The 15931-nt window shown below is 40.7% G+C and overlaps 1 long non-coding RNA gene and 1 pseudogene across 1 annotated transcript in view; both read right to left on the bottom strand.

Moving 5' to 3' along the window:
* The window catches only part of LOC131242914 (uncharacterized), a 34807-nt gene that overhangs the window by 14176 nt on the left and 4700 nt on the right, over positions 1-15931 (bottom strand). The window lies entirely within an intron of this gene.
* LOC131242908 (pentatricopeptide repeat-containing protein At1g08070, chloroplastic-like) lies at positions 7060-14647 on the bottom strand (annotated as a pseudogene).

The raw sequence follows: 15931 nt of genomic DNA, 5'->3' as shown, positions 1-15931 counted from the left end.
ACTGACAGGTTGAGTAGCGAGAGTGGCTACTGAAGTGACGTCATCAAGTTATGTGGCCCCACCATGATGTATATTTTGTATCCACACCGTCCATCGATTTTGAGAGATCATATTAAGTCATGATACAAAGAACGATTCAGATCCAATGCTCAATAGGATCTCACCACAGAAAATAGAGAGGAGAGTGACGCGTACCATTAAAAAATTCTAAGAGCCACGAAAGTTTTCGATCAAGCTAATATTCTTGTTTTCCCTTCTTTCAAGCCTGCGTTATCACATGAACAGGTTGGATCTCAAATAAACATAATGGTGGACCTTTGGAAGGTTTCAACGGTGGGTGTTATTCTTCCCACTGTTTTCTGTAGTGGGTCCACCCCAGCCTTGGATCTGTCTTATTCTTTGGACCATGCCCTAAAATGATCTTTCCGAACGTATGGACGGTGTGGATATAACACATACATCATGGTGGGGCCCACATAACTTGGTGACGTCACTTCAGTAGCGAATATCGATACTCAATCTGTAAGTATCCAATCCGCGTCCTATTATGGGACCGACGGTTCCCGCTGGGATAATCCCAGCTCTACGATCAGTGGCCGGTTAGAAAAATAAGAGGTCGCGGCTTTCCGGTTACACGAATCCCCTGCACCACTTAGCTCTGCCAGGCCCCCGGGATGTCTATGTTATATCCACTTCGTCCATCGGCTGCGCCATCGTAATTTAGGGCATAATCCACAAAATCAGGCAGATTGGAACTTCAAGTGGACCACACCACGGGAAATACCGGGGGTTGATCGTTCACCATTGAAAACCTGTTGGGCTTACGACGGAATGATGTACAACATCGTTGGTTTATATAGGATTATATAATCAGATACCTGCTTAGATACATTTATGTGCAATAAACACGCACTAGTTAACCCCACAATATTACAAGTGGGACCCAAATTTCAATAAGCTAAGTTGTTCGTCCAATCAATTATTTTATTAAGCCTATTTAGATAAATATTTAAGCCAATTCTTAAATTAAACCAATAATTAAGTGGGTCATAAAAATAGGCCCATGATTCAGAATACCTACGGCATAAAAATAGGCTTGATCAAATTGCTCAGCCACAAAAGTATATTTCGAATTTTAAGTGTCATTTTATGTATGTTTTTCTTTTATTCAGCCCACCTTTCCTTCGAAAAAGCCTTATTTTGAGAATAAATTTTATTTGGTTCCATGTAAGTCCTGTTGTATTTTACTAGTTATCAATTTCAGTACGTATTATCTCGTTTGAGTAGACTTTACCTATTTGACCTAGTATAACTCAAGTTTTACTTCGCTTTATAGAGTTTTACTCAAAACCATAGTTTTACTCATTTTTACTAGAGTTAAACTTTCACCTTGTTTTTAGTAAAGTTTTACCCACTAGTACCACCTTAGTGATGCTTAGTTTGACAGGGGCTTTATCGTGGTTTTACCTAGTTCCATCCAATTTTTATATAGTTTTATCGAGTGGTCTGAGCAACCCCATTTTGAAGATCGACGGTTACTAATAACAATTTTGAAGATGAGCAGTTCGTATTAAATTTATTAAAAGATAAGTGGTACAATTGGACCAATTTTAAAAAGAAGTATGCTAATTGGACTGACCTTGAAGATTAATGGTTATTTCTAAGCAGTATTGAAGATATGAGGAGTCCAATTAGACATAAGGGCATGTTAATGATTTGATCAACCTGATTATGAAGATGAATGGTATGATATTCTATTTTTGAACATCAAAAGTTATATTGAATTGTACCTCATTTTACAAAGTTTGACACAATTTAATATCAAGTTTTAGCTAATTTTAACAATTATTATCCAACTCCACTTAAGTTTTACCCAAATGTACCAAAAATTTACTTTGTTTTTCCTAACTTTACTTAATTTGATCCATTTTGCACCTAAGTTTTTTCCCACTGTTACTTGATTTGTACCTAATTCCACCCACACTATACCAAAATTTAGTAGATTTTACCCAATTCCACCCATGTTTTACCCAAATTTACTAAACTTTTACCTACTTCAGCCCAATTCCATTAAGTTCCACAAGACTTTTACCTAGTTGTACCTATTACCCATTTCCACAAAGTTTTACCCATTTTATTGAAGTTTTACCTAATTGCAACCAATTGTACCAAATTTTCAAGTTTTACCTAAGATTTACACAATTTTACTAGAGTTTTACGTTGTTTAACCCAAGTTTCACCCAAATTTACTAGACATTTAGCTACATTTATCCAATTTTACTAGAATTTTACCATTCTTACCTAATTTCGTCCAACTTTTATCTAATTTTATTGGAGTTCTATAAGATTTTATTAGAGTTTTACTTAAAGTTGGTGTATTTTTTTAGATTTTTATTTAGATCAACCTAACTTTTGCACAATTTTATTAGAGTTTTGCTTAAATATATAACCCAAGTTTTAAATAAATTTACTAGAGTTTTGTTTAGGGCTCATTTAACATTTCTACTCTAATTCAATTGTCCATTACGTGAGCTCACCTTGATGTGGACCATTCATTATGTAGGGCTCACCTTATAGGTCGTTCATCATGTGGGCCCACCTTTGATGTCAATTGTCCATCATGTGGGCGCACCTTCAATGTCCACCATCCATCATGTGGGTCCCACCTTTGATGTGGATTGTTCGTCAGGTGGGGTCCGCTTGATGTGGATAGTCCATCATGCTCAACCACAATTTGATGGAGGCCATTCATTGTGTGAGGCGCACCTTTAATGTGAATCGTGCATTATGTGGGCCCACTTTGATGTGGGCCATTCATTTGTGGGCCCCACCTTCAATATGGGGCATTCATCATGCGGGCCCACTTTTGATGTCCACCTCTATCTGTGAGCCCCGCCTTTGCTGTGGACCATCCATCATGTGGGGCCCACTTGATGTGGATAGTCTATCATGTAGGGCCACATTTTGATGTGAGACCCACCTTTGATATGAACCATGCATTATGTGGGCCCACCTAGATGTGGACCATTCTTTGTGTGGAGCCTAACTTCAATATGGGTCATTCATCATGTGGGGCCCGACCTTCAATATGGATCGTTCATCATGTGGGCCCACCTTTGATGTCAACCTTCCATCATGTGGTCCCACCTTCAATATCCATCATCAATCATCTGGGTCCCATCTTTGATGTTGACCGTCCATCAAGTGGAGCCTGTTTGATGTGGATCGTCTATTACGTGGGACCACACTCTGATGTAGGCTATCCATCATGTGGGACCACCTTTGATGTGACTATGCATTATGTGGCCCACCTTAACGTAGACCATTCATCATGTGCGGCCCAACCTTCAATATGGATTGTTCATTAGGTGGTCCTACCTTAGACCGTAAAGAGTAGAAGAGGGCAAGAAACGAGTTATTTAAAAAGTTTAAAGTCAAACTAATCCCAAAATTACCTAAAAATGTCTGCCCCATTAAGCCAAATAAGCTCTTAAAAAATAAGTGACATTTACAACACTTTTTTTTAAAGAGCTTTTTGCTAGTTTCTAAAATATTAAGTGGTAAAATTAAAAATTTACTAAACAACGTAATTTCAAAATAAGAGCTTTTTTTTTTTTAAATTTTTATTTTTATTTTATATATTTTATTATAAAGAATAAGCAAATAAGCTCTTATCATACCAGCTTCTAGTTTTAATAGAATTTTACCCAAATCTATCAATATTTGCTCAAATTTAATAAAATTTTTCCTAATTTTATTATAGTTTTACTAGGTTCAATGCAAGTTTTTTAAATTTTACTTGAGTTTTACCTAGCTATACCCACTTCAATGGAATCTTGCTCAGTTATGTTAGCCTTCTATTTTGTTTTACCTAATTCCGCCAAACTTTTATCCATTTTTATTAGGTTTAACCCATTTTTACCCATTTCCACCCCTAGTTTTACCTAGTTTTAGCTAATTCCAATATACTTACCTACTTTTACTAGAGTATGAACCTCATAGTTTTACCTGTTTTTTTTTTTTTTTTTTCTTCTTCTTCTTCTTCCTGTTCCACCTAAAGTTTAATAGAGTTTAACCCAACTTTACCAAATTTATCTAGTTTCACCCAAGTTTAACAGTCTTATCTTCAACTTAACTGAGTTTCATCCAAAAGTTGTCTTGTTTCAGTAGGATTTTACCCAATTTTGAAGATGAGTAGTCAAATTAACTTAGTAGAACATGATTGGTTTGATTAGACACATTCCAAAGATCACAATGGTCTTGTCGGACTGATTTTTCAGATGATTTGTCAAATTTTATTGGTTTTAAGGATGAGCGATCTAAGTAGACAGATCTCGAAGATAAGAGAATTGATCAGATCAATCTTGAAGGTAACCAATCAAGTTGGATGAATTTTTCTAAAATGAGCATTTTGATTGAACAGATTATAGGGATTAATAGTCTAGTCTAACTAATTCCAGCAATTAGAAGTAGGGTTTAGCCGATCTAAGGATTAAAGGTGTGATGGGACTGCTTTGGAGTTGAGAATTCACCGTGAACTGTAGTGGTAGACTATATTATTCATTCACCACTATTTTCTTAATCGTCCTCTCATCAACCACATATAGTCTACATTCAGTGGCCACTTGATTTCAAGATGAGTAGTTCCAAGAGTTTAATTTTAACGATCAACACCTAATCAGACTGATTTAAAAATGATTGGAACTGCTAGCCTACCACCTAAAAAAGGATCATCCATATCCCCTCCAGCTGAAAATAATATCTCATTATGGAAAACTTGTATAACAGGGCCAAAAGATTTCCAATAACTTGGCAAGAATATCTCCTCTCCATTATGTAAATTTTCAATTTAAAATTATATAAATTGCAAATGCAATACTCTCAATGATGGACTATTAAGAAATTCTTTCAAAACATTGCTCATTACAGTCTTTTATGGTATCAGAGCAACTAATTTGGGGCCTCTAATTTCTTCATCATCATCGTCGACAGCATCCTCGTCATCTCTGATCGACACAAAACCAATTTGGTTGGATTGGTTTTGCATTGTTTGATTAGCTAGATATTAAAGACCAACCTTCATTTTTTGGACCAATGTTGAATATGAGTGGTCTAACTTAGCAGATATGGAAGATGAACAATCCAATTGCTCCAATTCCAAAGATACATAGTTCGATTAAACTATTTTCTAAGATCAAAAGTTGTATTAAACCGACTTTACCCCGTTCTATCTCATTTAACAGTATTACATCGTTTATACCAAGTTTTAACTAGTTCTGCCTTGTTTTACCTAGTTCACCCAAGTTTTGCTTAAGTGTTACTAGATTTTTACCTAGTTCCAATATAAAAATATGAAGGAACCGATATTGAAGTTGTCAGATTGAATTGTAGTGGTAGAATACATTCTTAGTTTACCATTATTTTTCTTCATTGATTTTCCTCTCAACGATCACATAACATTAAGTGGTCCATAGTGATTTTTAAGATGAGTGGTCTAAATAGTCCAATTTTATGAGTTGATCCAACCTAACCAGACATCATTGAGTTTTCGAGTTTTTGAAGTATGACCACAAGTTCCACAATTTCCTAAGCATTGGAAAGTAACCCAACCAGTGACTAAGAATACCCCAATTGGTTGATCTTGGAGAACTCTCCATCCATGGTATTGCACAACAAAGACGTACCAATTGAGTGCTATTGCACAACATATATGTACTTGAGCCTTTAGTTTTGTGTTTTGTGCATGGGTGAATAATTAGGGTTCTTGATCTATGGCTAGTTTGGAGACTCTTGGGCTGTGGCTATTCAAGATTAATGTAGGTGTCCACTTGCGCAGATTGATTATACAGAAAAAGTTTTAAGCATTGACCTAGATTATCCCATGGAATTCCCTTTTTATTTATTTATTTATTTATTTTTTATTGACAATGATTCTTTAAGAATCAGTGTGAATGGTGATTCTAGCCATCTTATGGACCTGATGTTTGGGGTTGCCTGCAGCTCAAAAGAATAACTTCCAGTCAAGGATCCTAGTAAGCCAACTGCATGAGAATCTCTCCCCCTTTTCAAATTGCAATTCTAGTTTCTACTAGGAATGGAAGCCTGCAAATAGCATTTTGAAGGCCTTAGATAGTATTTGGACTCAATAATCGCGTGCCTTGCAAACAATTTAACTTTTCAGATATCATTTGGGTTAATTAGTATTCATCTAAATTGCAATTCAGGGGCTGTCCAAACATACCCTTAGCACCAATCAGTGCATGCCATGTAGCATTCTAAAAGTACTGAAAAAAATTCACTTTTTTATTTGTTTGAAAAAGTGACTTTAGATGCCACTTGCCCTTCCCAGTAAAAGAAATGTCTTCAGAAATGAGCATTTCTGTTGCACTTTATATATAAATTATAGTTTGCAAGTGATTAACACATTAATTCTAATCAACCTATGTAACAGACTATTATAACTATTACATAGTGCTTGCATGAGTTTTGTCCTCTAATTGCCGGTCCCAAGCCTGAATAAAGAAGGGTTGCATGAGGTTGGCAGCTGGTGTGAAACCTTTGCCATGACTTTCATCATGAATCCTGTCGATATGACATTCCAAACTCATGCTAAGATATTATTATGGCCCTTAGTAGAATAGAATAGCCAAACATAATTCACGTTTCGGACCCCATTTAGCTGAGATAAGGCTTAAATGATGACAGCAGCGGTGGTTTGTGAGTGATTGCCAACAAAAGTTCCATGCAGCCTCAATCATCTATATTTTAATTTTGATTTGTTTTGAAATACTAAAATTGGAAAAATTCCATAAAAGTTAAATCTAACTTATCACATGCTTTATACAAATATGAAATACAAAACCACTAGCACATGTACACACAAATATCCTAAGTGAAAGTTTATTTAGATCAGCATCTGATTGAAGCCACAAAAAATAATTTTACTAAATTCTAATCCTTCATCATTACAAATTCTACAAATTCACATCATCCCACAAATCAGAAAAATATCTCGCACCCATTAATGAACCATACAAAACCAAGAAGCTTCTCTCTTAATTTTGCTCTCTTTCTTTTCTTTTTTTTTGAAAGATACTTCTATCTTAATTTCAATTAGACACTAGTAAGAATCTATAAACCAGAAATTCCACATGACCTATTGCACTCAGGATGTTAATCGATATTAATCGCATGGCATGCACAACAATATCTTGCCCATTAAAATTTTCTTTCTTCTTCAAATTTTTTTTTTTTTTTTTTTTTTTTTTTCAGAATAACAAAACTTTATGGACAAAACAATGTTTTACTCCAAGGAATGGTATAGTCCCTAACCTCATCATGAACCAATTTGACAAGTCATGAAATCATGACTCTACTCCTGCCACAAGAAGTATGCTTGGATTAGTCCTGAATATGGCTTTGGAATCGATCACGTCTGCATACTTAGCTGGCCCAGACAGTACCCTCCTGAGATTCCATTCCTCGTTGCTCAGGATGCAACCAATAACAAAAGCTCTGACGACTACAGAAATAATGGATTCCAAGAGTGAGTTTCCACATTCCCCGCATGGGGTGAGGCCTTAGTTGCAACACTCTGGGCACCATCTCTACCTGAGAACACACCACATTCTAGTTGTTTAGGTAAAAAATGTCCTGTCAAAATCTAATCCCAAAAGTTAATTTCCAAACCCTCTGACATTTCAAATTTTAAAAATTTTCAGCAGTCATCCTGTCCTTTAAATCTGGTCTCTTCCTCCCCTTCTCAACTCTCCCCAATCAAACCAGTCCAATGGCTTTTCCATTAATCAGCAAAATCTTATTTCCACTCTTTCACCCAGAAATTTTAAACATCTTCAATTGCCAGGTTCTCCTTGCAATTCAACCTTCCATCCCTCGGTTCTCCTCAACTTCGAAATACTTGCAAAAAACATCTCAATAACCATGACAAACCCAAGGCATGACCATATCTTTATAGTGATCCTTTTTCAAGGCCATGGATGGGATGGCCATGATAAAGTGATTCTTTAAAATCATAAGCAATCCATGATGGTCCCTCAAAGATAGTTCATATTGTTGGTTAGACCTTTTTTTTTTTTTTTTTTGTGGAAATGATCTTAACCATCCACATTAAAGACAACTGATCGAACGGTTATATTTGTCAGACATGATTGCATGGTTGACCATGAAATGAACATTGGTCCTAGTGAAGAGTCTAGATCAATGAATTCGATAGTCCAAGTGTTCCAATGCAACTAAATGCAACTGGGAGCACGGGAACATTTCTCATTAAAGAAATAGATAAAAAGAAAGAACGAAAGAAAGAAAGAAAAAACCTCTCTAATTTTTAGAGAGACTATTCAAAAGACAAGGGACAGCTCAGCATAATAAACCATATATAGCATAGAGTCTGTATCAGGGATTCAAGCCATTAACCCACACACTCACACCACAGTGGGTACTCAAATCCATGACCTGGTGTTGAAACTCACGAGGGTTTGGTCTACCAATGAGGCATGAGTAAGGAAGGACCCATGAACACTATTTTCTATCTAAGCCATGATTCCACGTTTATATATTGGTATATTAGTCATGACTCTTATATGTATCTATTGCATATTTAGGTTGGATTCGTGTTGCTTGAGGCCTCAACCCTTAAACCCAACCCAACCTCAAGAGGGATTGGGCCAATTGGGTTTGGGTTGACCCAACTCAAGTCACACCCCCATTGTCAACATCCTCAACTAGGGCTGTCAACAGACCGGGCATGGGGTTGTCATTGGCCAGGCTTTTGAACTTTTCAGGCCGGGTCTACTCAAAATCATGATTTTACTGAGCCCAGGCTCAGACCATTGACAGCTCTATCATCAACCAAACCACGATAGGAAGCTGATCTTACCTCGGTCATCCCTGTTCAGGCCAAATTTAGGTGGATGAGTTCCAATGAACATTCAAGCTCAATCTGAGTGGTCTGCGAAGGTGGGTTCATGAGAGAAGCTTGGGTGACCAACCATACATTACTATTGAGTGGTGTTGCTGTCAGCTCATGATTTTCGGGAGGGTGCAAACAACATCTGCTTTAACAGCGACAGCTTTGATGCATTGATCCATTGACTCTTGCCTGTTTTTCTCAGAGGTTCTGGATCCCATTGTCAAAGAAGCATAACCAAAAGGCCGAGCAAATGATCTTCGGATATTCATCGTAAAATTTCGATTTTTCCTTTTAATCATCCATCTGATGCCCACCAATGTGATGATTCGGATCATCCAATAATTCTCTACCAGTAATCCATACAAGAACATGTGCCATCTGTGAAATGGTGGAAGCGATTTCGATCCCTCACGATGATTTCCCTGCCATAAACCTTCGAAATCAGCTTTGTGACATTGTGACAGTCTCTGCATACTCGAAGGTTCTTCACTATTCTAATGGTGGCGTGCGGCCCTGTGTGCATGAACCCAAATGCAATGGCCAATTTCTCACTGTGCAAAGATAGAGTGTGTTCCTTCTCCTCTTCCTCAATATCGAACAACACCTGCTTTGTATCAGGTGAATATCCGACAGCAATCTTCAACTGCTTTGAGATTTCAGACAGCTTGTTGTAGAAGCAGTCTGATTCAGGGTGCGACGTGTCACCGGTTACAAACCGGTGCACCATCCCTTTCAACTCTATCATGCTTAGACCTGGCAATTTAGCGACGCCTTTGGATTTCATCAGATTTCTCACTTTCCTGGCATCGTCCCATCGATCAGAAGCAGCGTAGATGTTTGAGAGGAGGACATATCTGTGGAAGAGAAGATTAGATGAATATGGAGAGTTTGGGTGTATCTGATTTTCACAATGCATGAGATGCATTCGAGTGCCTGTCTACGTCTCCATGTTTAGGAATTTCAGTGTAAGCTACTACTTCATGACCCAAATTCTGCCCTGAGTTAAATCAACTCAGTTGAGTCAAACTCGGATGAAGAGCTATTGTTGCAATCACTGATCAGCCCTTCGCGTGTAAGATTACTCATTGCAAATCAGGCAGATCCCAACTCAAGTGGGCCACCCCAAAGGAAACAGTGGGGATGGGGATACAACCATCGTTCTTGGGCCACGCCGAAGTTTTGAATCAGGCTGATATTTGTGTCTTCTCCTCATCCTGGTGGGACTCACATAACAAATGGGTTGGATTGCATATAAACATCACAGTGGACACCAGGAAGGTTTCAACGATGGGCATCCCTATCCCCACTCTTTCCTGTGGTGTGGCCCACTTGAGTTTTTGATCTTCCTGATTTTTAGGTTCACATCCCAACATGAGCTGAAGCAACCGATGGATGGAGTGAATGTCACATAGACATCAGGTGGGGCCCAGAGTGATGCAGGATAATTAACCACTTGCTCTAAAAGCTCGAACTGTTAGAGTATGGCGAATTAATCCCTTTATCTCATAGCCCAGGCCCCACATCTCATGAATTAGGACCTCGGCCGAACCCCCTTCGTGGGCCCCAAATCACATAGGCCTCCCACCCCGAGTGTGTTCCCGTATCCCACGGGCTACCCCACTCGAGCCCGGTGTGAAATGCGCATTAATCACCCCTGGTAAGGAGTCTCGAACACGAGACCTCCCCCGTGGGCCCCAAATCGCATGGGTCACCCACCCCGAGTGTGCCCCTGTATCCCACAGGCGACCCCACTCGAGCCCAGTGTGAAAATGCTCCTGCATTAATCACCCCCGGTGAGGAGTCTCGAACACGAGACCTCCCGCTTTGATACCAATTTGATGCAGGACAATTAACCAATTTCTCTAAAAGCTCGAACTGTTAGAGTATGGCGAATTAATCCCTTTATCTCATAGCCTAGGCCCCACATATCATGGGTTAGGACCTCGGCTGAACCCCCTTCGTGGGCCCCAAATCACATAGGCCGCCCACCCGAGTGTGTCCCAGCATCCCACAGGCTACCCCACTCGAGCCCGGTGTGAAATGCGCATTACTCACCCCTGGTAAGGAGTTTCGAACATGAGACCTCCCCCGTGGGCCCCAAATCGCATGGGTCACCCACCCTGAGTGTGCCCCTGCATCCAACAGGCGACCCCACTTGAGCCCAGTGTGAAAACGCCCCTGCATTAATCACCCCCGGTGAAGAGTCTCGAACACGAGACCTCCCGTTCTGGTACCAATTTGATGCAGGTTTCCAGATTTCGGCCCGCAGGCGAGCTGAAACTTCGGCGGAGCACCACGCACTAACTGTACATCGGATCGAGCTGAAATTTGGAGGTTTTGGAGTCCATCCCTGGCCGACCAGGGCCAAGGTGGCATTTTTCTGAATAGTGGGCCCCACACACGTGCGGCCGGGATCATATGTACGTCCGTCTAGGCCATTGTTGCTGTCCACACGCGGGATCATCTTTTGGCTCAGGTTTTTATCCTCTTTTATCCTCTCATAGCCATTTTTTCATGAATCCTAACCCTATATTACATGATCCCTAATTGATTTGCCCCTTTTTATCACCTTAGGGTTCCTTGAATTGAAATTAGGGAATCCCTTGGATTAGGGACTAATTTTTATGCATGCGTAGTTGATTTTATTTCCCTTTGACATTGTTTGGTTTATAATTTTATTGGTCCAGTCCTAGCCTGTGTCGGCTTGGACCCGCATAGATTCCCCTTTAATTGAATGTTTGGATTTTCATGTGGGATGTGGAATTTGTGTGATTGTTTCTGAATTGGTGTGATCTAAGCCTGCAATCTTGCATATCATATTTAATTTTCCATGTCCTGCATCAAATTTGGTATCAAAGCAATTTGATGCAGGACAATTAACCACTTGATCTAAAAGCTCGAATTGTTAGAGTATGGAGAATTAATCCATTTATCTCATAGCCCAGGCCCCACATCTCATGGGTTTTTAGGACCTCGGCCGAACTCCCTTCGTGGGCCCCAAATCACATGGGCCGCCCACCCCAAGTGTGTCCCCGTATCTCACGGGCTACTCCACTCGAGCCCGATGTGAAATGCGCATTAATCACCCCTGGTAAGGAGTCTCGAACACGAGACCTCCTCCGTGGGCCGCACCCACCCCAAGTGTGCCCCTGCATCCCACAAGCGACCCCACTCGAGCCCAGTGTGACAATGCCCCTGCATTAATCACCTTCGGTGAGGAGTCTCGAACTCGAGACCTCCCGCTCTGATACCAATTTGATGCAGGATAATTAACCACTTGCTCTAAAAGCTCGAACTGTTAGAGTATGACGAATTAATCCCTTTATCTCATAGCCCAGGCCCCACATCTCATGGGTTAGGACCTTGGCCGAACCCCCTTCGTGGGCCCCAAATCACATGGGCCTCCTACCCCGAGTGTGTTCCCGTATCCCACGGGCTACCCCACTCAAGCCCGGTGTGAAATGCGCATTAATCATCCCTGGTAAGGAGTCTCGAACACGAGACCTCCCCCGTGGGCCCCAAATCGCATGGGTCACCCACCCCGAGTGTGCCCCTGTATCCCACAGGCGACCCCACTCGAGCCCAATGTGAAAATGCTCCTGCATTACAGAGTTTCTTGTCATGCCAGCTCCTACAACAAGTGCTGTAGGAAATTTGTGTCCCAACAGTGTGCCAGGGCCTAGCATGGTATGACCTGAGAAATCTATTCCATTTTTGCCAACTCAACCAAGCCCAACTGGTCTAGTTTGAGTCTTGTGATATCAGACTGAGTCGTGGTTGAGTTTGGCCTGCCGCATACATAATGCTGATCTAGTGTTGTACATTAGTTGTAATACAAAACAGTTTCATAGGTGTGTCAAGTTACTGGCCGCTGTGGTGGGGCTGAAGATCAAAAAGGTGTTTCCCTACACGCTCGCCGACATCTATGTTCTTATGGATCCTGCAACCTCCAAGCAATGCTCCCCATGCATTGGCATTCGGCTCCATGGGCGTGGTCTCTATCAGCTCTACAGCTTCCTCCAACAATCCAGCACGCGCAAGAAGATCAATAATGCATCCATAATGCTCAACTTTTGGTTTGATCCCGTAACTGCGGCTCATGCAACCGAGCAGTCGACGGCCCTCATCTACCATCCCAGCATGGCTACATGCACTAAGCATAGCGACGAATGTAATATCATCTGGTCTAACACCAACCTCTTGCATCTCATTTAAAAGTCGATGTGCTTCATTTGCATGACCATGCCGGAGATGATTGTATTCTAGGCTAGCACATCTTTCTCTTCTATCTCATAAAAGACTTGGGTTGCACATGCAATGCTTCCACATTTTGCATACATGTCTACAAGTGCAGTGCCCAGAATCGTGCCAATCACAATCTTATGGTCATTAATGTAAGCATGGAGACGTGCCCCTTGATCTAATGCTCCTAAATGAGCGCAAGCTGATAGCATGCTGACAATCGTTGCATTGGTTGGCTTTACCTTTGCCGCTTGCATCTCCTCAAAGAGGGCCAAAGCTTCATTAGATTTCCCGCTCTGGGCATAACAAGCTAACATTGCATTCCACGACACAACATCTCTCTGAGGCATCTCATTAAAAATTCCATGCGCCCCTTCAACATCCCCACACTTTGCATACACTGCCAGCACGGAATTCCAAGAAACCAAATTTCTCTCAGGCATCTCATGGAACAAGCATACCCATTTATCATCGTATTCCAAGAAACCACATCCCTGCACTCCATAAGATCAAACACTGAACGCGCGACCGCCAAATCCCTACACTTTACATGCCCATCAATCATCGAGTTCCAAGAAACCACATCCCACTGAGAACACATATCAAACAGCTGACGGGCAGCTTCCAGATCCTTCCCATCAGCATACATATGAATCAGAGAGCTCAGAACATATGAATCCGATTCAAGGCCGACTTAACGACATGGGCATGGACTGTTACACCGATCTGAGTTGCCGATGACTCAGTGCAGGCTTTTATCACAAAGGGGAAGGTGAAGTTGTTCCGTCGAAGGCCTCTGTGGAGCATCTCTGGGTAGAGATGGATTGCTTGAAGTGGGTTTTTGGTGGTGGATAGGCCTCTAATGAGAGAATTGAAAGAGGAGATGTTGGGGTTTTTGCAGCTCCCTGAAGAGGGTAGCTTAGTCTATGTTTCCCTGCGGTGAAATTGCACAAAAGAAGATCGCTTTGATGGTTGCAAGGGTGTTTGAAGGTGATGGGCCTTCTTTGATGATCTGGGCATTGATCTTTTGGAACTCTTTCATGCTCTTGCAAGAATCCAGGAGCATGTGAGTTGGGTTTTTCCAAAAGAGTTTTCTTGTTGTATTTGGGCTGCTGCTAGTCATAGACATATTCTAGATAAGAGTGGGAATTTTTGTGTTTTTGAATGTTTTGAATAAGAGAGATATTGTGATTCTATCCTCTCCTCTCCTCTTGCACGTTTAAAGAAACTTCTTAGATTATGGACGTCGAAGCCATGCAAAACGATAGGACCCACGCGAAGATCAAAATCAATGCACAACCAATGGTTTAGATTGATGATAATCTAGAGCAGCCACCTAATGTGTAAACTGGCCTGATAATCAAGACCGATGATTGTAACGGAGGGGCCCATCCTAGTTCATGGTTCAGATGTCCTATACATGTGAAACTTCAGTGAGAAAGAGTTCCGTACAGAGGCTTGTAGGTGATCAGTTCTAGCAGCATGCTAACCACGCACGCAGGCCTATCTTTCCCGCCAAAGGACTGAAATTTAGGGGTGGCAATGGATAGGCTTCGGCCTCAAGGCCTTAGCCTGACCCAAGTTCGGAAAAGGCTTAACATAACAAGCCGTGCCCAAAATGGTTGGACAGAGCCCAGCCCGAAAATTGATAAGATCCCAATTTCCCACTTTGAATGTTCTTAAACTATCAATTGATCAAGTGGGGGACACGCTCATAAAGAAATAGACATTTTAGATGAATGAAACCAACGGTCTACAATTAAGATTATATGGATTGTTTAACCTAGGATTAAGTCTACAATTAAGATTATAGGGGTTGTTTAACTTAGGATTAGAGGTCAGATCGGGCCAGGTTGGGCTAAACCGATTGAGCTCAAATCCAATCTGAAAAGTGACTATATACCATGACGTGAGCCCCAAGCCCAATCCATAGAGCTGCGTCAATTGGGTCACTTCGCTCCATATCAGTCAAAACACATTTACTGATGAAACCATACTTCTGAAACTCAGACTCCATTCGATGTCTATTTAAATAGGGTTAACTCAAAGATTTGACTCCATAGTCGCGCCTTTAAAATATATTAGTGAGAAAATCTTCAAAATTTTTAAGAAGTGATAGACTACCAAATAGTCTTAGTAGCCACCGGGCCATTGTAAAAACACATTTGTTGATCGGACCATTTATCCTTTGGCATCTTTGCATTTGTATGAGACCTAGATCCGGACCTCTCTCTCTCTCTCTCTCTCTCTCTCTTGCAGTCAAATGGTGTGCAGAACAATTCTTTTGCAGTATGGAGCGAGGGAGGTTATGGATACAAATTCGAGCAGCTGAATTTTATAGCATCCGTATTCCTGCTTCTGCTGATATACGGTTGCATGATGGTTCTATATGGATGACTTTTCCCTAAGCATTTTCTTTTCTTGATGTCCTGGGCTAAGCTATTAAGCCTTTACACATCTTTATCTTTGGTTCCTTTGAGGCCTCCTAACGTGAGATTCCCTGGTCTTTGGGTCTTTCCCTTTGTATTTAAAAAAATAAAATAAAATCCCAAGGAATTATTGGATACGCCTGATGCAGGTGCCTGATACACAGGCACTTAAAAATGATATACTGGCATTTATAAACCCATATTAAACCGGCTAAATTTTGGAACCTAGTCATGAAATTACAGCATAAAAATCAGGTTGGTTGAACTTACCTGTTTTTTGAAATAAGACCATTGGATGTTTTACATTCTAACCCCGTCCAGTAAATGCCCA

This window comes from Magnolia sinica, chromosome 4, assembly GCF_029962835.1.
Source record: "Magnolia sinica isolate HGM2019 chromosome 4, MsV1, whole genome shotgun sequence".
In the NCBI taxonomy this organism is placed as follows: domain Eukaryota; kingdom Viridiplantae; phylum Streptophyta; class Magnoliopsida; order Magnoliales; family Magnoliaceae; genus Magnolia; species Magnolia sinica.
This window is presented reverse-complemented; position numbering and strand designations above follow the sequence as displayed.